The sequence below is a fragment of the Colobus angolensis genome, unplaced genomic scaffold (genome assembly GCF_000951035.1).
Source record: "Colobus angolensis palliatus isolate OR3802 unplaced genomic scaffold, Cang.pa_1.0 Scaffold221, whole genome shotgun sequence".
Lineage (NCBI taxonomy): Eukaryota > Metazoa > Chordata > Mammalia > Primates > Cercopithecidae > Colobus > Colobus angolensis.
The window spans coordinates 41,962-67,945 of NW_012115389.1; the positions used below are offsets into that span (position 1 = coordinate 41,962).

General features: G+C 41.8%; 1 pseudogene; it reads right to left on the reverse strand.

The window, feature by feature from the left end:
- Positions 1-2,091: 2,091 nt before the first annotated feature.
- LOC105513036 lies at positions 2,092-14,791 on the reverse strand (annotated as a pseudogene).
- Between the last annotated feature and the right edge of the window lie 11,193 nt (positions 14,792-25,984).

The following is a 25,984-nucleotide window of genomic DNA, read 5'->3' on the forward strand; positions in this document are numbered from 1 at the left end:
GGCAATGTTCTGAGATTCCACATTTGGGCAATTGATTGAATGATGCTGCTGTAACACACGAGTCTGGAGTGGAGTTGATACTGGGAACCTGATGATGAGCTACATTTTGGACAAGTATAATTTGATGTGATTATGTATTACCAATATCAAGCTATGTCTTGCAAGTTGGGGATATCTACTTGGAGCTAAAGAGATTGGGACAGGAGATATAGATTAGAGAGTTTTCAACATAAGAGTGATAAATGAAGCTGTTGGGATGGATGAGGTCCCTTCCAATGAACAGTAAGAATATATATTTTTGGTAGAGGAAAGGGCTAATGATGAAGATCGAGAAAAAGAATGTTGTTAGTAAAATGGCCAACTGGGAAAAAGCGGCAGAGTTGTGGAAGGCAAAAGAAGTTTCTTTCTTTCTCTCTCTTTTTTTTTTTGAGATGGAGTCTCGTTCTGTCACCCAGGCTGGAGTGCAGTGACACGATCTCGGCTCACTACAACCTCTGCCTCCCCAGTTCAAGCAATTCTCCTGCCTCAGCCTCCCAAGTGGCTGGGATTACAGGCACATGCCACCACGCCCAGCTAATTTTTGTATTTTTAGTAGAGATGGGGTTTCACCATGTTGGCCAGGCTGGATTTGAACTCCTGACCTTAAGTGATCCTCCCACCTCAGTCTCCCAAAGTGCTAGGATTACAGGCGTAAGCCACCGCGCCCAGCCGCCAAAAGAGGAATTTCAAGAGTTGGTGATAATCTGGGTCAAATCAGCTAATTAACTATTAATTCATTCAACAAATATTAAGCTGGCCATGTACCTGGTATAGTATTAGACTTGGGGGATACAAAGATGAAAAGACAAAGCTAGCAGGATGGTTGGGTAGGATGGGAGCTGGGGGAAGCCACTGGATCCTGACACCAGGAAAGCACCCTGTAGTTTAATAAAGTGATGAGATTGGGATAAAGTTGTGGTAGCAGAGGAGTGGCTGGAAGGGATAATCTTTTTGAAGAAAGTCTGTGGTGAAATGCAGGAAAGCAATGGGGTTCCACAGGAACTGACATTGGAAAGAAGACATTTGAGAGAGCGGGAAATGTGCATGCATGTGTAAGCTGAGAGGATCACACTGATGGGCTCAATGCATTCTTTCAGCAAGGGTTTATTAATAGCTATTTGGGAGCAGACACAATTACTAGGGGAGGGGAGGGTGACTGAGCAGTGAATAAAACTTCACCCTCAGGAGGTTTCCACTCTAGCAAAGGGAGACAGACAGAAAGCAAACTCAGAACACATAAAGTGCTCATGTGTTGGCAAATGCTGTAAACAACATGAGCACCAGGTGGTAGGGGAGAGGGGTACTTTATTGGAGGCCAGGCCTCTCCATGGTGTACACTTGCACTGAGGCCTAAGTCATGAGGCGAGGGGCACCTGCACCATCATGTGGATGAACAGGTCTCCAGCAGAGGGAGAAGCAAGTGAGGAGGTGGGAGTGAGCCTAGGATGCTGGAGGGAAGGCAAGGCGGGGAGGAAGGTTGCAGGAAGTGAGGTTCATAGGTAGACAGTGGTCAGCTCCACAGGGCTTTGCAGGTCAAGGCAAAGGGCTTAGCTTTTGTTTAATCGCAGTGCAAAGCAACCGAAGGCTTTAGGCAGCAAACTGATAGACTTCTTCTTTTTTTAATGGTAAGAGAACTTTATTTTAATAAAAATGTCCTCTTTTTCAATTGACCCCTTCCTCTATCACTAGAAAGTAGCTTTATTGCTAAAAAGCAATTCATTTATTTTATTTAATTAACTAATTAATTAATTAACTTATTTATTTACTTTGAGACGGAGTCTTGCTCAGGCTGGAGGGCAATGGCACAATCTCGGCTCACTGCAACCTCCGCCTCCCGGGTTCAAGCAATTCTCCTGCCTCAGCCTCCTGAGTAGCTGGGATTACAGGTGTGCTGTCCCCATACCCGGCTAATTTTTGTATTAGTAGGGAGGGGGTTTCACCATGCTGGCCAGGCTGGTCCTGAACTCCTGACCTCAGATGATCCGCCCGCCTTAGCCTCCCAAAGTGCTGGGATTACAGACGTGAGCCACCGTGCCCGGTGAAGCAATCTGTTTATTTAGACATTCTCTTCTTAGGCATTTTTAAGTTTTTCCACCACTGTAGCACCACTGTGTAGTTTTCACTTTCAGTCTTCTCTTCAAACACTTTCTTTTCGGGAGAATCTGCATCAGTCTCTCTGTTCCTGTTTCCTTATCCTCTCCAGTGAGAAGATCCAATGTATCTCCCACTTTCACCATTCTGCTTTTCTTCCATAATTTTTCCCCATTCAGCCTGAGTTCACCTTTGCAGAATGCATCTTCCACTTTGTTTCTTTCAATATCCCGGCTTGTCTTCAGGACAACGTCATCCTGAAAAGATCGCACGACTGTTTCCAGGTCTTACAGTCTTTGACTGTAGTAGGGCCATCCTCAAGCTCCTCTTCCTGCTCACTCATCTCATTCTGATCACTTTCTGCATCAGAGTCCTCTTCATCTTCTATTTTTTGCAAAGACTTTTTAGTAGATTTTTTAGAGCTTATATTACTTTTGAGTCTTATGGAAAATGGAAAAATATATTCCAGAAATATTAAAAGTCCCGGGAGTCTCAGTGAGAAAATATTATGGAAAAGTGTTTTATAATTTGGTGCATGTAACTTGGTACTAGAAAAATACAAGTATTGATTCCAGGAAGCACAGGGTTTGTGTGACGAAGGTGTCCCTCAGAGAACACCCCAGAGTCCAATCCAGGTATCTGGCTTTCTTAAAACACCAGCGTGCAATTTGACACTAGTCATTGCCTTGGCACTTATAACCTGTATGTCAGGGCCTCCGAACAGACTCCCTTTTTCCTCTGAGGTCCACAGTGCTTATTGTTGGAGAACCGTCTGTTGGAGATGAGAGGAGACTCAGTGAGAAGAGTCAAGAGGCCTGTGGTGGGCAGGGCAGGAGCTGCTGGTGCTTGGACCAGCCCCAGGGTTTTGGCAGTGAAGATGCTGGGCAGTGGTAGAGCTGAGGATGGTTTGTGAGTGGAATTCCATCAGGACTTGATGGGCTTGGATGTGGCATTAAAGGGGAGCCTGGTTCAGAATAAAAGTGAAGTTGCAAGAGGACTGAATGATTGATAAAGAAGTCCCCAGAAAAGGAGGGAAAATGGGATTCAGCATTGGGGTGTGTGTGTGTGTGTGTGTGTATGTGTGTGTGTAGGGAGATTAAGACTTGATCAAAGCCTGGGCAACAACGCAAGACCTTGTCTCTGCAAAACATTTTTAAAATATTAGCTTGGCGCAGTGGTGTGCTCCTATAGTCCCAGCTACAGGAGGCTGAGGCAGGAGGATTGCTTGAGCCCATGAGTTCAAGGTTGCACTGAGCTGTGATCATGCCACTGCACTCTGGCCTGGGCAGTAGAGCAAGATCCTGTCCCCTTCCTGAAAAAAAAATAAAAAGAAAAAGTGAAGTTGCTAGAGGACTGAATGACTGATAAAGAAGTCCCCAGAAAAGGTGAGAAAATAGGATTCAGCATTGGTGTGTGTATGTGTGTGTAGGGAGGTTAAGACTTGATCTGATTGGGATGCTTCTTTTTAGGCCCAGACAAGAAAGAATGGAACTTGTAAACAGAGAAACAGTCTATGACTTTGACAAATTGCAGGATCTCTCTGAGCCTTTTCTGTAAAACAGAGGCTTGTTGTTGGGATTCACACAGCTCATAAGTGCCCAGGGCCTGGCATAATGCCCGGCACCATAGCAGGTAGGGAGAGAAAAAGAGCTTTGCAATGGGGACAGAGGAAGCTTGAGGGAGCCCCTTTCTCTGGATGACATTCTCTTGGTGAACTAGGAGAGGAAATGATCCAAGGGCAGGGGCCTGGGGCAGGAGTGGCTTTGGAGGCAGGAGAGTGATAATATTTAGAAAGCTGCCGCCGAGGAGGTTGAGGAAGATCAAGGGCTATGACTTCTGAGATCCTTGCTGCGATTCAGTTATGTTTTTTTCCCCTTGAAGTATTTTTTTAAGCCAACTGTTTCATTGAAAACTGAAAGTCTCTCTGTACAGAGTCCAAAAACAACAAAAGTCATATTACAATGATAAGACTTGACAGGAAAACAGCACTCAAGGGAGCTATTTCCGGGACACCCCGGGTAGGAGGCTTCTTTAGTGATACTGTCTTTCCCCGTCCACTGCAAAGACCGACGGGAGCCTGGTCCAGGCTGGGGACTCTGAATTGACTGTGCTGTGTGAAAGGGACAGAAGGGTTCTGATGCCAATTTACTTCCAATTCATATGTAGGTTTCCTTTACAGAGGGCCATGGGGCTAGGTCACATCCAGTAAGAGGGAGTGAGGAATAGGCTGGCATGCAGTATTTTGATATACAATTTATATGGCAGCTGGCAGCTGGGCACAGTGGTTCAAGTCTATAATCCCGCCCATTTGGGAGGCCAAGGCAGAAGGATCGCTTGACTCCAGGAATTCAGGACTAGCCTGGGTGACATAGTGAGACCCCATCTCTGTAGAAAAATAAAATAATTATCTGGATATGGTAGCATGTGCCTATATTCCAAGTTACTTGGGAGACTTAGGAGGGAGAATCAATTGAACCCAGGATGTCAAAGTTGCAGTGAGCCATGATTGGGTCACTATACTCTAGCGTGTGTGACAGAGCAAGATCCTCTCTCAAAATAAATGAATGAACGAATGAATTTATAGGCACTGGGTCCCAGTTAGGATTTATTTTGATAGATTTAGTTACCCAGTTCATTCTTTTTCTACCTATTAAGAAAACATATATTGACAGCATTTAGTATGCATAAAATATTCCTGTCCTAAATAACTGCTTAAAAATCCTAAAGAACTACTTACAAATTTCACTTCTAGGTAATTTCCTTTGCACAACTAGTATGCATAATAGCACCATTGAAATACTGTGCTTTTATTTTCTCAAAGTCCATGACTTTTGGATGATGTAATTCAGTGAATTAAACATATTTTGTACTTCTTAGTTTCTTTCTACAAGACAATAAAATGGCTCAGAGCCAATTTACTTGCAATCCATATGTAGGTTTCCTTTACAGAGGGCCATGGGGCTAGGTCACATCCAATAAGAGGGAGTGAGAAATACGCTGGCATGCAGTATTTTGATACACAATTTATATGGCAGCTGGGCACAGTGGTTCAAGTCTATAATCCCGCCCATTTGGGAGGCCAAGGCAGGAGGATTGCTTGAGTCCTAATGGCTCATGCCTGTAATCCCAACACTTTGGGAGGCTGAGATGGGAGGATTGCTTGACCTCAGGAGTTCAAGACCAGTCTGGTTAACATAGCAAGACCCCATCTCTATTAAAAAATAATAATAAGTAAGAGAAAAGAAAATGTATAGCGTTTTCATGTAGATATTAACAAAAGAAGCTAATTTAATCCATTGTGATACTGATTTCAGTTTTTCTTTTCTATAAATCACTATAGCTTATTTTAATGAAACAACTTGTGAAATTTCCTGAAGTACTGTTATTTTTCCTTCCCTTTGTTAATTTCACATACTTTCAAATTTAATTTAGAAACTCTAGACTTCATTAACTTATTTCTGTATCTGTTAGAGTGCAGTGGCCGGATCTCAGCTCACTGCAAGCTCCGCCCCCCGGGTTTACGCCATTCTCCTGCCTCAGCCTCCCGAGTGGCTGGGACCACAGGCGCCCGCCACCTCGCCCGGCTCGGTTTTCTGTATTTTTTAGTAGAGACGGGGTTTCACCGTGTTAGCCAGGATGGTCTCGATCTCCTGACCTCGTGATCCGCCCGTCTCGGCCTCCCAGAGTGCTGGGATTACAGGCTTGAGCCACCGCGCCAGGCCTTGTTAAAGGTTTTTATCCTTAAAAAAGGTTTGGGCCGGGGGCGGTGGCTCACGCCTGTAATCCCAACAGTTTGGAAGGCTGAGGGGGGCAGATCATAAGGTCAGGAGATCGAGACCATCCTGGCCAACATGCTGAAACCCCGTCTCTACTAAAAATACAAAAGTTAGCTGGGTGTGGTGGTGCGTGCCTGTAATCCCAGCTACTCGGAAGGCTGAGGCAGGAGAACCGCTTGAACCAGGGAGTCAGAAGTTGCAGTGAGCCAAGATGGCGCCACTGCACTCCAGTCTGGCAACACAGTGAGACACCATCTCAAAAAAACGAAACAAAACAAAAAAAGGGTTTGTTCCACAGAAATGAGATATTCAGAATGAATTTATGACTTTAGACTTGTGTTTCAGTTAGGAAGTAATGTCTCTGCTGACAAGTAGAAAAATACGTCTTCAACAACACAGCTCTTTTTGGCCTATCTTGGAAAGTGTCTTTTTCCTATTAATAGCAGTTATTAGAAGACTCAGAAGAAGAGATGGAAAGATACTGTGTGAGAGTTTATTAGTAACACTGTCTCCCTGATTTAAGATACAAGAAATGCATCCACAATCCAGCTGTTCATGTTCTATCCAGATTCTCGGTTTGAAAATATGATCAGAGAGCAACGTGATTGCAATCCTTGGAATGTATAGTCTTCTCTAACTGTGTTGCTGTGACTCTCTTTGGCAGTCCAGGTAATACTGTTTTCTGTATTATTCCTCTTCAGTTAAAGTGAAGATGTAAGTTATGTAGATGTCACTGACACCTCTGTATTGAGTTCTATGTCTATCAATAAATGATGCCACACAAGCAAGCTGGAAAGCAGCAGACTTTTTGCCAATTGCCAACGTTTTAACCTATATTAGGACACTATTTGCTTTAAGTAATTAAAAATAATTTCTTGCTGTTTCTTGGACTGTGGTCAAATCCACAGAGTAAACTCTGAGAATATTAATTCAGATCGAACCTCCAAGCATGTTAAATTTCCATTCTTGAGGAAGTTAAAATGATTATTTTTTGGCAATCTTTATCTCCTGATTAATTTTATGATTCCTTCTTTAAATTCTGCCTTCGTAATCACAGCCATATTATGTTCGACATTTGAAAAACGGTAGCATATCAGCCATTGTATAGAGCATAGGCTGGGGATGGAGAAAAAGTGGGAAAGAAAAGCATTAGGAATCCAGATGTTCCAGTCACCGGAAAATGGACTTATAGTCTCTGACATGGTGACAATGAGAAAACTTGTTTAGCAGTCAGGCTCGGGGAATCACGAAATTTCTGAGCTCTAGATATTTTTTAAATTTGCATACTGTACAATCTAATACATCTGTCCTATGTTCATAGACGATGTAAGAAGAGGGAGGTGGTGTTGTGGTTAGAGACAGAACCAGAATGGAACCCTCCAGGATTCAATTCAATACTCTGTTTACTGTACAACAAATCCTGTAAATAAAAAGAACTGGGGCAGGATTTTGCAAACAAGTATCACCCAGTTCTCTTTGCTGATTCTCGTTTTGTTTGGAACTTGGAAACTCTGAACCAGGTATGGCTGCTCAGGTAGGGTCAAAGCGGGGAAGGAGTTGAGATTTTCTTTGATGTGTTTCACAGTGGTAGAGTCTGCACACTGGAACTAATTGAAGTTAAGAGACTTGGAATCTAATCCCAATTTTGACGTTAACAATTTTAGGCAAATCACTAACCTGTCAGTGGTTTAGATGCTTCCACTGTAAATGAGTGATTTGGCCTAAATCAGTGGTTCTCAAACTTTCTGGTGTGCATCAGAATCACCTGGAGGCTTGTTAGAAACGACTTGGCTGTGCCCGATGTCCCCTAAGTTTCTGGTTCACCAGATTCAGGTAGGACCTGAGAATTTGCCTTCCTCGTCAGTTTGCGTTTTGTCTGAGCACCCCATGTTGAGAACCAGTGGTCTACAGATCATCTCAAAGGTCTTTTCCTGTGTGAAAAATTATTAATCTTTTTACCTCAACCTTTTCAGCAAAGGGAAGTTTATGCTTTCATGGTGCTTGGAGTGGGTAGGGCAGGGAGGTGTTTATTTTTATTTTTATTTTTGGTGAGACAGAGTCTCACTCCTTCACCCAGGCTGGAGTGTAGTGGCGCAGTCTCGGCTCACTGCAACCTTGCCTCCCGGGTTCAAGTGATTCTTGTGCCTAAGCCTCCCGAGTAGCTGGAATTACTAGGTGTGTGCCACCACACCCAGCTAACTTTTGTATTTTTAGTAGAGTTTTGTGAGATCTTCCAATGAAAGGCACAAGTTATTTGAAGTATTATTTTAATACAGTGTTATGTGGAAAGCCACAAAGTTGTTGTAAGGGGAATGTGAGATATTCTACATATCTGGCGAAAAGAAAATGTGGAGGAACTCTATCACACTGAGTGCATTATCGACTTTAAAGTAGTGTTTTACCATGGAAACTCATCTCAAAACAAACTTTATTTATTTAAGTTGGAGTCAGTGGGAGTTGCCAACAAGAAAAAATAGTTGTGAATCAGAACATTAAGTGAAAAAACATAAAACAAGAATTTGATGTTATTGCTAGCTAAAGAATTCTTCAAGTAAGAATTTTTCAGTTACGTTTTATTGATTGATGTTCTTTCATAGTTAAAATAGCATGAAGCCATGGTTTTAATCCCATCTTACTCCTTTTTTGACCTTGAATGCAAATATGCTTGGCTTTTTTTTTTATTGCCATAAAGGCAATACTTTAATCATAACAAAGTAAAATGGGGAGTCCAAAGGTATAGTCAATTCTTTGTTCCTATTAGAGATTAGTTTGGCTTGTAGCAGTCTCTCTTCAGGAGTATGTATTGGCTGAGGTTAGCTGTGTATACTGGGAGTTTTAGGGATTACAGTTACTTTATGTACTATATGATAACTTAGTTGCTAAGTGGACGTACCCCTTGCTTTTTACATACTGCTTATTTGTTTTAGGACCCGTTTTTAATAACAAATATTCCCAAGAGTTGGAAAGCATCTTGTAAAACGTAAAAATTGTATTTGAGATAGAAAAATATTCCCCGATATAAAATAATGTATGTTACATTTATTTAATCTAAAAATAACCACAAATCTTATGCAGGTCACTTAAAAAGATATGACTTTTTTCTGGTCAAAGTTCAATGCACTGGTGATCTACTTTTGTTTTAATGAGATATGACCCTTGTAAAATGTAAATTTATAGAAAAGAAAGAAAATGAGCATACACCTCTCAGAGGCTGTCTGTGGGCTGATAACAAAGCTAGTGTTTTACCTTGTTTTCACTGACGCAGCAGGGGGGAAGCCGTGGGAGGAAGGGTCTTGCCATGAAAAGGAGCCTGGTTGATCATTTAAAGACCATCTGGGAAACTTGTTTGCAAAGAGCTGGTGGGTGCCCTGGACATTAAGTGCCTGGTAGGGCACAACCATTGTCCTCACAGAAACGCAAAGAGGAGCTCTGCAGCCTGCGTTGAGGTTCATCAGAGCTTCAAGTTAAGACTTTCTCTTTTGTTTTAAGTCAGCTCGATTTGACATGATTTGATGGTTTTGTTTTAGAAATAATTGTATCAGAAATTTAAAATGCATCTCATCATGACTACAACCAAAATATCAGAGAAGTGTTGTCAAGGATGTAGAGAAATTGCACCCCACACACTTGGTTGGTGAAATACAAAATGGTGCAGCTGCTTTTGGGAAACAGCCTCGCACTTCCTCAAATGGTTCAATACAGAGTTCCCATAGAGTGGATCAGCCATTCCACTCCGCTTTCTTCCTCTCTCCCTCTTCCCACATACTTTCGGACCAGAGTGTAGGCTCTGTGAGAACCAGGTCTGGTCCTTTGTGTCACTGTCTCTCTCCAACACCTGGAATGAGTTCAGCACACAGCAGTGACTCAACATATTTTTAATGGAATAAATCAATAAGGAAGAGGCATCCAAGTGAGGTCATTAAGAGCATGGGCTCAGCCAGGCGCAGTGGCTCACGCTTGTAATCCCAGCACTTTGGGAGGCCAAGGCGGGCGGATCACCTGAGGTCAGGAGTTCAAGACCAGCCTGGCCAACATGGTGAAACTCTATCTCTACTAACAATACAAAAATTAGCCAGATGTTGTGGCACATGCCTGTAATCCCAGCTACTCAGGAGGCTAAAGGAGGAGAATTGCTTGAACCCAGGAGGCAAAGGTTGCAGTGAGTTGAGATCCCGCAACTGCACTCCAGCTTGGGCAACACAGAGACTCTGTCTCAAAAAAAAAAAAAAAAAGAGCATGGGCTCTAGAGTTACCCTGCCTCAGTAGGAATTCTGGCTCAACTTTTAACTGCAGGGCCTTGCATTAGTTTACTAGGCCTCTTTGAGCCTCAGTTTGTTCATCTGTGAAATGGAATGCAAATAACACTTGGATTTTTGAGTGACAAGCACTCAGCAAAAGTTTATTAAAAGTAAAGAAAATTCATTTCACAAAGGGTTAATAAGAATTGACTGCATGACCCTTTTTACCATGTAATATGGAGCATCATCTCTATAGATGAATAAGATGTGGTCCCTGGCTACAAGATTATAAGAAACTTTCACCCTAGTAGAAGAGAAATCTATAAAAGCCAAGAAACGACCTAGGTTTGTGAAGAATACACCAAGGCAAATGTACCACATTAGAAATCACACATTCCAATGTTCCCAAAAATGAACCCAAAGGGAGACATAGTAATTTTGAAATAAATTTCTCTCTCAAAAATATTGTGTCACCAGTGAAAATGTTGATTTCTGTAAGTTTCAAATGGATAGGGTTTGGTCATCATGAAAATTTTATTTCATGCCTGCCTAGTGTATCTCATTAAAAAACAATAAAAATTAGTACATTGAACTTAATGTGTCAGAATGAATTAAAAAATACAATGCATTTTTGTCTTCCACTCTTCTTTTACAATGTATTCAGTGGGAGTATTTCCCCCACCACTGCCATCCCTAGATCGTAACTTGGGCCGGTCCTGTGAATATGGGGTTCACTGTTAGATCATTGCAGTCCTAGTAGATTGCGACCCCAGCATCTCTACTAGGCTGTCTTGTTCCTCCTAGACTTAGGCTATAGAAAACACTATAGTGGGCTGGGCAAGAGTGGCTCATGCCTGTAATTCCAGCACTTTGGGAGGCCGAGGTGGGTGGATCACAAAGTTAGGAGTTTGAGACAGCCTGGCCAGCATGGTAAAACCCCGTCTCTACTGAAAAAATACAAAAAATTAGCTGGGCGTGGTGGAGGGCGCCTGTAATCCCAGCTATTCAGGAGGCTGAGGCAGGAGAATCGCTTGAACTCGGGAGGCGGAGGTTGCCGTGAGTCAAGACCATGCCACTGCACTCCTGCCCAGGCAACAGAGTGAGACTCCGTCTTGAAAAAAAGAAAAGAAAAGAAAAGAAAAAAAGAAAACACTACAGTAAAGAATTCACAGCTAAGAAACTTAACACCGTATGGGAAAACAAAATACGGATGGGAGACTGGGGCTATGACTTAATATATTGTATCCTTAGATTTACTAACTGCAGCTAATGACAACCAAATTAGGAAGAGTAGTTGGTACGAAAACTTCACAAGCTTCTGCAGGAGTTGAAAGATCAGTTATAGTTTGAGAATTGCAAAGTTTCTCAGAAGATTCTGAAACTCTACAGATGTTTTTGAATGTGTGGAAAATGGAATCATTGCAAGATTTGCTAGTTAGGGTGCTCCTGATGTGGCTGTCTAACCACAGAGAAGTGTATCACCAACATCCTTAAAGGAGAGGAGATTCCCATGGGAAGAAGGGGTGGAGGCATGGGAGGTGGCATATTCTAACTCTCAAAAGATTGATATAGGAACTTTTGTAAGGAAATCATGGCTATATCTTTACAAATAGTTTTAAATATTTTAATTTTTTTTTTGGGACAGAGTCTCACTGTGTCCCCCAGGCTGGAGTGCAGTGGTGCGATCTCAGCTCACTGCAACCTCTGCCTCCCAGGTTCAAGTAATTCTCGTGCCTCAGCCTCCTGAGTAGCTGGGATTACAGGCATGCACCACCACACCCGGCAAATTTTTTGTAATTCTAGTAGAGACCGAGTTTCACCATGTTGCCTTCTGAGCTCAGGAGGTTGGTCTCAAACTCCTGAGCTCAGGTGATCCTCCCACCTCGGCTTCCCAAAGTGCTCGGATTACAGGTGTGAGTCACCGTCCCCAGCCACCAACAATTTTTAAAAGATCCTTTGAACGAAATAGCTAAAGCAAAAGTTGACTGTTGTTAAGAAAATCACTATAACCATAGGCTGTCTAAATAATGGTTTACTGTTGTCATGATCAAAGTATATATATATATGTGGCTCCTTTGTGTGTATGTGTGTGTATATATATGGTGCATGTGTGTGTGTGTGCTTATCTTTCTATAGTCCTAATATTGGGCAAAGGAGCCAATTATCAATATTCTTCTCTCCACTTAAATAGTGGAGGTATTTTCACCACTCTTCTGTTAAGACTGGAATTTCAACGCTTGCCTTCTCTATAAAAGAGGCTGATAAGAGGTTTTCCTGTATAAAGCAAGTCCAATTCTGTGCAAATCCAAGAGAGATTCAGTTAAGTAAAAACCTTTGTGTGATAAAAAGTTATTTAGCATTTATATAAAACATCCCTTTACATATTTTTACATTTAATAAGAGTACACCAAATAAAAACGTTTTTGTTAACATCTTATCCATTTTCAACTAATAAAGAGTAATGAACCATTTCTTGCCATCAGATGCGCTTTCTCTCCTCCTTTCCTAAGATCTCAAATAAATTAGTTTTACTTAATTTAAAAAAATAGATCCTATAGTATTTTTTCCCCTTTCTGGTCCTCCCTGCATTTGTTCAATTGCCTCTCTGGCTTCATGACCCAGAGCTGTTACGGTCTCTTAGATTTCCAGCATGGTCCCCGGAGAGGCAGACCTGAATGCCTGAGATGGAAAAAGTTCCGAGAAATATTTACTTCAGCTATTTCATACAGTTAGGCATTGCTCGGTTTCCCAATCCCTGTGTTTAGCTGCTCCCAGGACACAAGGTTGTGTAGCCTTAGCTCTGCCCGTGATACCTTCATGCCAGCATGCACAAAGCTCTGTAGTCCATCTCAGTTCCTGCCCTCCTAACATGCAGAAAGACAGCTTTGAGTATTAGGTTTGCTTTCCCGTGTTCTCCAACATTATGTCCATGATCTATACAAGGCTTTATTACAAAAACCTCAGCTTCTGCTTTATCTATGTTTTCTCTCCCTAACTCACAATATCTATTTTTCCAATTATTCCCCAAAAGATGTTTTGTAATTCTTGTGCAGTGCACCCACGTTTTTTGCCACCATATAAAAGTAAATCCACTGTACTAGAATCTAACATAAAGAAACTTGTGAGGCCGGGCGCGGTGGCTCAAGCCTGTAATCCCAGCACTTTGGGAGGCCGAGACAGGCGGATCATGAGGTCAGGAGATCGAGACCATCCTGGCTAACATGGTGAAACCCCGTCTCTACTAAAAATACAAAAAACTAGCCGGGCGAGGTGGCGGGCGCCTGTGGTCCCAGCTACTCGGGAGGCTGAGGCAGGAGAATGGCATGAACCCGGGAGGCGGAGCTTGCAGTGAGCTGAGATCCGGCCACTGCACTCCTGCCTGGGCGGCAGAGCGAGACTCCGCCTCAAAAAAAAAAAAAAAAAAAAAAGAAACTTGTGGTTGGGGAAAGAATTTAATATTTAAAAGCTAAAAGCAAAGAAACAAACATACAAAACCAAACAAAGAACTCTTATTTCACTGATGAGCTTCTGAAATGTAGGATTTGCTATTTTAAAATTATTACTGGTTATGGCTAAATCTGTTCAGCAGAATTTAATAACATATGATATAAGCATTCTCTGTCCTCCTTTCCTTTTTTAACCTAAAATTTTAATTAAAATACAAAACTTTTTGTTCTGCAATGTCACAGTGCGTTGTTAAACGGGCAAAGGCCCTAACATCTCCTTATATCACAGCTACAGTACTTGCGCTGCCTGACCCTTGGACTATGTTGTAATGCCTTTGAAATCTGGGCTGGATTTTATTTATTTTTGTATTTCTCCTGGCTTTTAACTTGTCATAAAATTTATTAGGGGAAAAAAACCCCTTTCTTATTGCTTCTGTAGTTTTCCCCTGCTGGAAGATGATTTATAAAAGTAGTAAGGTCATTGTCTGCATACACTCCAAAAAGAAATAAAATTTAATTTGTGCCATTAGTTGTTTATTTCAATAACATGTAAGATTGGGAAAAATAAGAAATGTGGTACCAAGACGGTCTTTCTAGACCGCTTTGTTACTAAAAATCACACAAAGGCCCTTTTGTTTAAATGGTTTAGTTTGCTGCTGATGTTAAAAGAACTCTGAAATCACTACTCCAGATGCAGTTACTGTGGGCAAGTATTCAACACCCACCAACCTTTGGTCTTCTTTTAACTGCAGCAGCTCAATAAAAGCGGGAGATAGAAGACACAGAGAAGGGGAAACACACATGCACTCACACACCTCCCAAACACATTAACACGGGCTGTGCGGCCTCTGCGAGCCTTGCAGGCTCAGCTGGGGTTTTATAGCCTTTGCTGGTCTTGCTGGGGACAGGGAACCGATGAGCACAGGTAAGAGGAGCATCCAGATGCAGCTCTTTGCTATTGTTGTCAAAGAAAACAATACAGTTGAGCTCACGCATCTCTAGTGAGCAGCATAATCATCACAGGGACACACGGTCATTAGGCATCTATGTTTAACATTTCATGTAAATTGCTGTAATTAATACCATTGTAAAAAAATCTCACACACACAGATTCTTGCTTTGGCGTATTTGTAACCAGTCCGGAATGTTCCCTGTGAAACCTACCATTCCTTTCTGTCATTATCATCACCACCAGTGCCATCTCCCCCATGTCACATGATCTAACTGCATTTACTCACAGAAGATTCGAGATCCCCTTGCCTTCTGTGGCATGCCCAAGCTTAAATTCTGCCCATGAGCTCCTCCCACAGTTTGCCTCCCCCATTCTCCCGCACTGCCCTGGCCACCGGAGCCCTTACACTGTGCTCTTGGTCCCCAGAACTACAGAGTGGAAGGCTGCTGGCTGCAGAAATTCGAAGTGTTGGGCTGTAGAACTCAACACTGTGTAGGTAAGAGGATAGCAATTCAATGGTGGAAAAGGGAAGGGAAGTCAAAGTTCAGGGACGGTCCTACAGGAATAAGAGGATCTATGTAGATAAAGGGCTGGCTCCCCCAGTCCTTGAGTGGTGATCAGGTATGTTGAAGAAGACGAGTGAGGAAGAAAGGAGAGCCTGGCAAAGCCTAGAATAACCCTCTGGCCCGGCTTTTCCACCCACCCGCACAAAGCCACTGGGCTTCTGAACTGGTTCCCCTTCAGGACATCCAGGATGCCAGGGGCATTTCTGACACCGTCTCCTAGTGTGGGGTGTGGGGTCTGCCTCACACAAATATTCTATGTGGATATAAATGTTAGGGGGTTAATAATTTGACAGTTTTGTCTGGAGCTATATAATTTACAAAAAGTGTTTTCATTTAATCCTAATAACCTGGGGTGGCAGGCAGATTATCATTCCCATCTTAAAAATGAGTAAACTGAGGCTCAGGGGAGATGTGGCATGGCTTAGGTCCTGCCGACAGCCAGTGGTTAAGTCAGAACTCAACTCAGGTCAAGAAAGCAGAGACTGCTGGGTATCAGGAAGGCGGTGAACTCAGGGATAGAAACAGGGTGTGAATGGAAGGAGGAGCTGCTGAAGGTGAGGGAAAGGGAAAGGAAAGACAGGAAACCCCCGAGACAAACCTGCGTCCTTCCCCATTTTGTTGCGTTAGACAGTTTATCTCCATCTCTGCAGTCAGTGAAAAGCTATGCACCAAGGTAATGTGGGCTCTTTGAGTGACTACTTTTTCATCTCAGCAAGAATTACTAGCTGCAAATTTTAAAACCTGAAAAAAAAAAAGTCTATCCTATTTTTGGGAACCCTTTCCTTTGGTTTCATTCTAGTCATATCATCAATTTCTGTTTATAAATGAATTTGAAGGGATCATGCAAATCCTTCAACTGCACGAACATCTGGCGTCCAATGTTGCTTCTCTGGGAAATCTTGGAAGACTCTCTTTCTCTTGGAATAGCTGAGTTCTGTTGTTCTTATATTAAATCATCTATAAAATATTCTGCCATAAATTATTAAATATTGGACTGCTTTTCTGCTAATCTTGCTCTTTTCTAATTTTAAAATAAAAAAAGTTCATTTAAAAATAGGATAAAACAATCTGTTGTTTTTAGCTAATAAAAGCTTCTTGCCCTACTCTTAGCAGTTAGAGAATAGTTGTTCTTCTTTGGGACTTTTTTCTTGCTTCTTGCTCTTCCCTTGTGACTGCCAAGTTTAGATCATTCTTCTATAAGTAGGGCCAAGATTATGCTATTTATAATGTATAAACTAGACCTCTAAGTCACTACATCAGTGGTCCTCAAACTTTTTAGTCTTAGAATCTCATTACACTCTTGAAAAATATCAAGGACTCCAAAGAGCCTTTATGTGGGTTTATGTGGGTTACATCTACCAATATCTACCCATAATAGAAATTAAAACTGAGAGAGTTGTGAAATATTTATTTATAATTCATTTCCAATAGCAGTAATAATGTCAACTGAAATAACATATGTTTTAAAATAAAAGTTACTATACTAAACAAAAAGAATGTATGAGAAGAATGGCATTGTTTTTCACGTTTGCAAATGTCTTCTGTCAGGCTTAATGGAAGCAGCGGAATTCTCATATCTGTTTTACATTCAGTCTGTTGCAACATCACACGTCATATAGGCTCTGGAAAACTCCATTGCAAAAAAGACAAATACCATCTTAGTATTATTATGAAAATAATTTTTACCTTATTGCTCCTGAGAAGGTCTTGGGGACCATCATGAGCCTCCAAACTATATACCCTTTGATAATTGCTACATTAAATCATGATAAGACTCAAAGGAACCTGAAGAGCGCACTCTAATAGTATGAAATAGTGTCAGTATTAAATCAGGTTTTGATTTTGTGTGTATTCTTGTACTGAATGTATCACTCACTTCCTCCTTAACCTAATATCCATATGATTATTTGCTGCCTGCTTTCTGTCCCATTGTTCAGGTTTGATCCTTGTGGTCATCTCAGAGGTATTCATCTCAGCTTCAACTGAGAAAGTAGAATAATATATTGTTCCTGGCCCACAGAAGCATATGTTTTACTTATTATTATTTCTTTTTTTTTTGAGACAGAGTCTTGCTCTGTTGCCCAGGCTGGAGTGCAGTGGCTGGATCTCAGCTCACTGCAAGCTCCGCCTCCCGGGTTTACGCCATTCTCCTGCCTCAGCCTCCCAAGTAGCTGGGACTACAGGCGCCCGCCACCTCGCCCGGCTAGTTTTTTGTATTTTTTTAGTAGAGACGGGGTTTCACTGTGTTAGCCAGGATGGTCTCGACCTCCTGACCTCGTGATCTGCCCATCTCAGCCCCCCTTATTATTATTTCTAATTATAATTATCATTACTTTATAAATCAAAGGTTTATTCTGAAAGTCAATAATTTTTAAATTTTCCTTTTAGTGGGTGATTATGAATGTTCATTAGAGTATTCAATTACAATCATGATCTGCTTGTTGAAGGTCATTCAAACAGTCTAGACTACTCTACCAGTTTTTGACTGCATTTTCTGTTCACTCTGATGATAGTTTTTGCAATTGCTTTTGATGTTTTTGTCATGAAATCTTTGCCTGTGCCTATGTCCCAAATGGTATTGACTAGATTTTCTTCTAGGGTTTCTATAGTCTTGGGTTTTACATTTAAGTCTTTAATCCATCTTGAGTTGATTTTCGTATAAGGTGTAAGGAAGGTGTTCAGTTTCAATTTTCTGCATATGGCTAGTCAGTTTCCCAGTACCATTTATTAAATAGGAGATCCTTTCCCCATTGCTTGTTTTTGTCAGGTTTGTCACAGATCAGATGGTTGTAGACATGTGGTCTTATTTCCGAGATCTCTGTTTTGTTCCATTGGTCTATGTGTTTGACTGTGTCTTCTTATTTTTCTGCCTAATGTTGTTTGTGCTAGACTTCCATAATCACACTTCTCCACCTTGCACCTGTCCACAGTCAGCCTTAACACGGGGTCTGGCTCCTAAATCTGTGGTTTCTTTGCCATGAGGCAGGATACCTAGCTCAAGGTCACCCAGTTTGAATTGGCCATGTGCCTTATCTTTTTATGCTTGATCCATCTGCCCTGTCATTCCTATACCAGATTCGGAATCATCTGTTTTTATGAAACTTCTTATCACTTGATTCTTCTGCTCAGCTGGGATAATGGTGTAAGTTCTGATCCCCCTGGTTTTGATTTTGTGTATTTTCTTGTACTGAATGTATCACTTACTTCCTCTTTAACCTAATATCCATATGATTATTTGCTGCCTGCTTTCTGTCCCATTGTTCAGGTTTGATCCTTGTGGTCATCTCAGAGGCATTTGTCTCAGCTTCAACTATTTATTCTTGGTGTCTAACAAATCTAAAAATTCTCACGTCAATAACGTATAGGTTTATATCAGAAGCCACTGATGGCTAGGTGCGGTGGCTCATGCCTGTAATCCAAGCACTTTAGGTGGCCAAGGTGGGAAGATCAACCGAGGTCAGTTTTAAGACTAGCCTGGTCAACATGGTGAAACCCTGTCTCTACTAAAAACACAAAAATTAGCTGAGTGTGGTGGCAGGCACCTGTAATCCCAGCTACTTGGGAGGCTGAGGCAGGAGAATCACTTGAACCCTGGAGGTGGAGTTTGCCGTAAGCCGAGATTGCACCACTGCACTCCAGCCTGGGCGACAGAGTGAGACTTTGTCTTAGGGGAAAAAAAAAAAAAAAGCCATTGATGAACAATGGAGAACATAGAAACATCAGTCTCTGATATATGTGAAATGCATAGTGTACTCTAGCAGAAATGGGTCTGGTTAAGGCAGCATTATATAAAGGTGTTGTTAATTAGATTTTTCCAGGATCTTGATAGCGATTGTCATGAGTTCACCTAGTACAGATATCAGTGTAAAATAATGGCTAAGACATTATTCAGAAGATGAAAGGATTTGTTGAGTATGGAATGAGAAATAAGTGTACTTTTCTACAGACCTGCAGTAAACAAATTCTAGTGGATTTACAGTGGTTTAGATATCAACCTTCGAGTCCTTTTCAGTAAGGAAGTGGTGATAAAACTAAGGAGTACAGTTTAAAAAATGCCTCTATTTAGTCTAGTTCAGTGTAACCTGGGCACTATTGACATTTTGAGTGGATAATTCTACGTTGCTGAGTTTGTCTTGTTTATTGTAGGATAGTTAGCAGTATCTCTGGCCTCTACCTGCTAGATAGTGCTCCCTTCGACAATCACAAATGTCTCCAGACTTTGCCAGATGTTTTCTTGGGGGCAAAATCCCCCCCTATTAAGAACTACTGGTCTAATCTTTATACATTTATTACAGTGTAGCCTAATTTTTGATTTATTTGTGAAATGGCCACAAGGACATTGCACTTAATTTTATTGTTTTCATTTTTACAAAAATATTTTATTACTGTAACTTATTTTCATTCTTTTATTTTTTCATCCCCTTTGCCAGAATATGAACTTATCATATTTGCTATATATTCTTGTGTAAGTTATTTTATTGTTATTAATTGTTAATGTTAATGAGTATCCATTTTTCCCAGTAGACTTTTTTTAAATTTTTTTAATTTTTTTTGAGACAGAGTCTTACTCTCACCCAGGATGGAGGGCAGTGGTGTGATCTTGGCTCACTGCAACCTCTGCCTCCTGGGTTCAAGCAATTCTTCTGCCTCAGCCTCCCAAATAGCTGGGATTACAGACGCCTGCCACCATGCCTGGCTAATTTTTGTATTTTTAGTAGAGACGAGCTTTCAGCATGTTGGCCAGGCTGGTCTCAAACTCCCGACCTCAGGTGATCCGTTTGCCTCGTCCTCCCAAAGTGCTGGGATTACAGCTGTGAACCACTGCGCTTGGCCATTCCCCAGTAGATTCTAAGTACCATGAAGGAAAAAAACTTTTTCCTGACCAATGTATCTCTTTGTCTATATTAGTGGCTGCCAACTGGTGGGTATTTAATGGATATTTGTAAAGAGAGTGAAAATTAATTTTTATGCTTGTATCAAGAGGCAATCAATATGTTATTGTTTATGGAAAACTGGAATAAGAGTCAGGTCTGGATCCAAGTGTTGGCTGTACTGTGAGGACTTTGGCAAATCTTTTTACTTCACTGGCTGTTTTTGTGTTTGAGACAGGGTCTTGCTCTGCCACCCAGGCTGGAGTGCAGTGGTGCAGTCATGGCTTACTTAAGCCTTGATCTCCTGGGTTCAAGTGATCCTCCCACCTTAGCCTCCTGAGTAGCTGGGACTACAGACTTGCGCCACCATGCTCAGCTAATGTTTTAGAAATTTTTATAAAGATGGGGTCTCTCTATATTTCCCAGGTTGGTCTCAAACTATTAGGCTCAAGCTGTCCTCCTGCTTTGGCCTCCTAAAGCACTGGGATTACGGGTGTGAGCCACTGGCCAGCTTCACTGGCTCTTGATCCTCTCATAGGTAAAATTAGGACCCATTAAAGGTACCGTCTTAGTTTTCTAGGGCTGCTGTAACAAAGTACCAAAGTACTGGATGGCTTAAAACAGGAGTGTACTGTCTCACAGTTCTGGAGGCTGGAAGTTTGAAATCAAAGTGTCTGCAGGGTCACGCTTTTTCTGAAGCCTGCAGGGGAGAATTTTTCCTGGCCTCTTCCAGCTCCAGGTGTTTGCCAGCAATCCCTGGAGTTCCTTAGTTGCAGATGCATCACTCCAACCTCTGCTTCCAATATCGCATGACCATCTTCCACGTGTGTGTCTGTCTCCTCGTCTAAGGACATCAGTCATATTGGATTAAGAGCCACCCTAACGATCTCATTTTAGTTCGGTTACATCTGCAATCTGTTCCCAAATAAGGTCACATTCACAGATACTGGGAGTTAGGACTTCAAAATATCTTTTGGGGGGACACAATTCAACCCATAACAGCTCTCATTCAGCCTTTTTTTTTTTTTTTTTTCCCAGTCTGGAGTGCAGTGGCGTGATCTCGGCTCACTGCAAGCTCCGCCGCCTAGGTTCACGCCATTCTCCTGCCTCAGCCTCCCAAGTAGCTGGGATTACAGGTGCCCACCACCACGCCTGGCTAATTTTTTGTATTTTTAGTAGAGACAGGGTTTCACCATGTTAACTAGGATGGTCTCGATCTCCTGACCTCGTGATCCACCCGCCTCAGCCTCCCAAAGTGCTGGGATTACAGACGTGAGCCACCACGCTGGGCTTTTTTCAGCCTTTGACTATTTGAATATTGCTATTATGATTTTCTGTCTTTGCTCATTGTTCTTAAGTTATAGACCACCATCAATGTGTAGAACAGAATAATAGTTTAAATCCAGTTTAGTATTTAGGTTCCTGTGAAATGAACAGCTCAAATCTAATGGTGCTAGGGGAATGTCTGGAGACTGACTTTGTTGAACTGTCACCTACACTTCAACGCTGTGTATGCCACATTGCTTTGCCTCTGTATATGGCCAACACCAAACCATGACCATCCATAAAACTTCTTCTGACAGTGATTCTGGCCAGTGGCAAAATCTATGCTCATTGCCTGACTGCACTACAGTCTGCAACAAGTTCACTTAAACATTAATTACAAAAGAATATTGCATGGTTAATTTTATGTGTCAATTTGACTGAGTAACAAAGTCCTAGATATCGGTTAAACATTCTGGGTGTGTCTGTCAGAGTATTTTTGGAAAAAATTGGTTAAAAGCCTGAAGAGTACAAAAGGCAGGATAAGGAAGAATGTGCTCTCTCTGCCTGACTGCCTGGGTTAGAACATTGGTCTTTTCTTCTTCTCAGACTGGAACTTACACCATCAGTGTTCCTGGTTGCCAGGCCTTTGGACTCAGACTGGAACTGTACCACTGGCTTTCTTGGGTGTCCAGCTTGCCAGCTGCAGAGATTAGACTATTCAGTTTTGATACGGTTTGGATATGTCTCCACCCAAATATCATCTTGAATTGTAGTTGCCATAATCCCCACGTGTCATAGGAGGGCCCTGGCAGAAGGCAGTTGAATCATGGGGGCAGTTACCACCTTGCTGTTCTCGTGATAGTGCGTGAGTTCTCATGAGATCTGATGGTTTTATAAGGGGCTTCTCCCTTTTGCTTGGTGCTTCTCCTTGCTGCTGCCATATGAAGAAGGATCTGCTTGCTTTCCCTTCTGCCATGATTGTAAGTTTCCTGAGGCCTCCACAGCCATGCAAAACTGTGAGTCAATTAAACCTCTTTCCTTTACAAATTACCCAGTCTCAGATATGTCTTTATTAGCAGAGTGAGAATGGGCTAACACAAGCCTTCATCCCACAAGTTAATCCTTATAGTAAATTTCTCTCTCTCTTTCTTTCCACACACACACACACACACACACACACACACACCAATTATATACAGATGTAAAAATATTATCTCCTATTCATTCTGTTTCTCTGGAGAACCCAAACCAATACAAGTATATATGTAATATTATCTGACACAGTTAAGACTTGTAAAGCTAAAGCTGGACATATTCTTGTCAATAGTGAGTTATTGTAGTGTTGAAGAGGTCAAGTTTTGTAAAAAAGCTGCCTAGACTTTAATTCCATTTCCACCATTTACTGTGTAGCTGTGGGCAAAGCACTTAACTGCAGTAAACCCACCTGTAAAATGGAGATAAAAATATCTACATCAAAGAATTGCTTTGAGGATTAAATGGCACAGACACAATGTCAAATAGGACTTGGCGAGACAATCTGAAGCTCTCACTGGCCAAAGATGGGAAAATTTGAACTTCTATAAGAATAAGAATTTCAATGGATTGAAACCTATCAAATATGTTTAAAACCATAACTTTGAAAATGAGTATAATGAATATAAAATGTAAGAAACTCATCATCTTCTAAGGATAATAAAGACCCAACTTATTATCATGAAAACCACATAAGGGGAACACTTGTCCTGCTTTTCCCATGTGAACTACACCACTGGTAACCAAATAGGTGACAGGAAGAATCATCTTATAAAATTATTCCATTGCATAAATAAAAACAAAGTAGTAGAATTAGAACATTACTAGTATGCAAACCTAATTAATTGATAGATCTAGGCATTGAGCACCAGTAACTGCTACCATAAAAAAAAAACAGTGAAAACCAGATATTGCTGCTGATAGGAAACCAATACACCCGTATAGATTTCCAAAGAGCTCCTATCTGCCTCTGAGGCTTCCTAGGGCTGCCATGACAAAGTACCACAAGCTGGGCCGCTTAAACCATGGAAGTTGACTGTTGCACCGTTCTGGAGGTGAAAGTCCAAACCAAGATACCAGCAGGGTTGGTTTCTTCTGAATGCGATGAGGACTCCTTCCTCGTCTCGTGGATGGCCATCTTCTCCTGTGTCTCTTCACACAATCTTCCCACATCTGTCTCCACGTCCAATTTCTCCTTTTTATGAGGACACTGGTCATATTGGATTCGGGCCCACCCTAATGAGCTCATTTAAAATTTTTTTTCTTTCTTTTTTTTTTTTTTTGAGACAGGGTCTCACTCTCTCACCCAGGTTGGAGTGCAGTCACAGCTCACTGCAGCCTTGAACTCCTGGGCTCAAGTGAGTCTCCCGCTGCAGCCTCTTGATTAGCTGGGAACACAGGCGTGCATCACCAGGTCTGGCTAAATTTTTTTGTATTTTTTTGTAGAGATGGGGTTTTGCCATGTCATCCAGGCTGGTCTCGAAATCCTAAGCTCAAATGATCCACCTATCTTGGCCTCCCAAAGTGCTGGGGTTACAGGCATGAGTCACGGTGCCCAGACTTAATGTTTTTTTCTTTTTCTTTCTTTTTTTTTTTTTCTGAGACAAGGTCTTGCTTTCTCACCCAGGCTGGAGTGCAATGGTATGATCAGAGCGCACTGCAGTCTCTAACTCCCTGGGCTCGAGTTAGCCTCCCGCCTCAGCCTCCTGAGTAGCTGGAACCACAGATGAGCACCACCGTGCCCAGCTAACTTATTTTTAATTTTTTTGTAGAGATAGAGTCTTGCTGTGTTGTCCAAGTTGGTCTTGAGCTCCTGGACTCAAGTGATCCTTCTGCCTTGGCCTCCCAAAGTACTGGGATTGCAGGCATGAGCCACCATGCCCAGTCTTATTTTTAACTTGATTGTGTCTGTAAAGATCCTATTTCCAAATAAGGTCACATTCTGAGCTACTAGGGGTTGGACTCCAATGTATTTTCTGCTGGGGGAAAAAATTCAACCCTTAACAGGAAGGAATTTTGGGATTCCAGCTCCTTGAAGCATGATCTAGAAGGGGTTGCATGGGATCCAGGTGGCCATGTCCTCTTACCTCCCCTGTAGGGAGGGCCATGGCAGAGGAAAGCCATAGGCACCGTCGCTAGTGTGCCTGTGGATAAGGCACTCTGTAACGTAGCATGTATAATTATAAACTGTGGCAAACTCTGCCCAGTCCTTTCCTCTGAGCCCTCGCCATTTGAGAGCAAGCTGGCTCTATGACCTACTGCTAACGGCTACAACCCTTTGCATGAGGGCTTTCTCTGGCCAAAACAGTTGCTCTAATTCAGGAAATTAACAATTCCCTGGAAGCAACTCTCAATCAATGACTGTAGGGAGTTGATGCATAAATACCCCAGCTTCCTCACTCCTTGAAAAGGATAATTCTGAGGAAAGGCAAACATGTGGACCAGTATCAAAGGCTTTCCCCTGTCCTTTTAAAATTTCATTAGAAGATATTTGTTTAATGTGAGAAAAATTAATGTTGAGCTGCTATAGATAAACTCAACATTAATTTTATGTGTGTATATATACACATATATCTATATGTGTATATACATACACATATATCTATATGTATATACACATACATGTATATATACATATTTGCACACATGTATGTATATATACATACACACACACACATATGTATATATAAAAAACAACTCCTGGACCTTGCTTCTTAAGGTGGTAGAGGCAGACAATAAATGAAATACATGAAGAAGGGGAATATCCATGAGGACAGCGATTCTTGCCTGTTTGGTGCACCACTGTGTCCCCCAGCCAACACAAGGCCTGGTGCATGTGTGCATGAGTGATGCCTATTGAAGATGTTAACAGTAACAGAGCAGGGAACTGCAGCACCCATGGGGTGGGAAGGGGGATGAGGTGGTGCTGTGGTTTGGCTATTTTTCCCCTCCAAATCTCATGTTGAAATGTCATCCCCACTGTTGGAGGTGGGACTTCGTGGGAGGTGTTTTGGTCATGAGGACGGGTCCCTCCTGAATAGCTTGGTGCTTTCCCCATGGTCATGAGTGAATTCACACTCAGTGTTCAAGTGAGTGCTGGTTGTTTAAAAAAGCCTGGCACCTCCTTCTCCTCTCTCTCTCTCTCTCTCGCTTCCTCTCTCCCCATGTCATCACATGCTGGCTTCCTGTCCATCCTGCCATGACTAAAAGCTTCCTGAGGCCTCACCAGAAGCTGAGCAGATGCTAGTGAAATGCTTGTACAGCCTGCAGATTTGTGAGACAAATAAACCTCTTTTCCTTTATAAATTACCTAGTCTTGAGTATTCCTTTATAGCAACACAAAACGGACTAACACAGGCGGCAGAGTCAAGATTACTTATGATGCTGTACTTCATTATCTTATTTTGTTCTTACCATGATTTTCCTTTCTGTCAATATTATGATTCTTTGAAAGCTGTCTATACCTGGCACGTGATGTTTCTCTGCATTTATTTTTTAAAACAACTGAGCAAGGGAGAAAAGTGAATGTCACCAGACTAGACCCAGGCCAGTGACAACATATCTCACAAGCTCCAGCTTGCCATTGCCTCTTAAACAGAAGAGTGTCAGACAATTATTATTTTCATTGTCCCAGGCATCAATAATTCATAAAACATTCAATTGTCATTTTTTCTATTAAAGGTGGAATCCCATTATTAAGTTAGTTA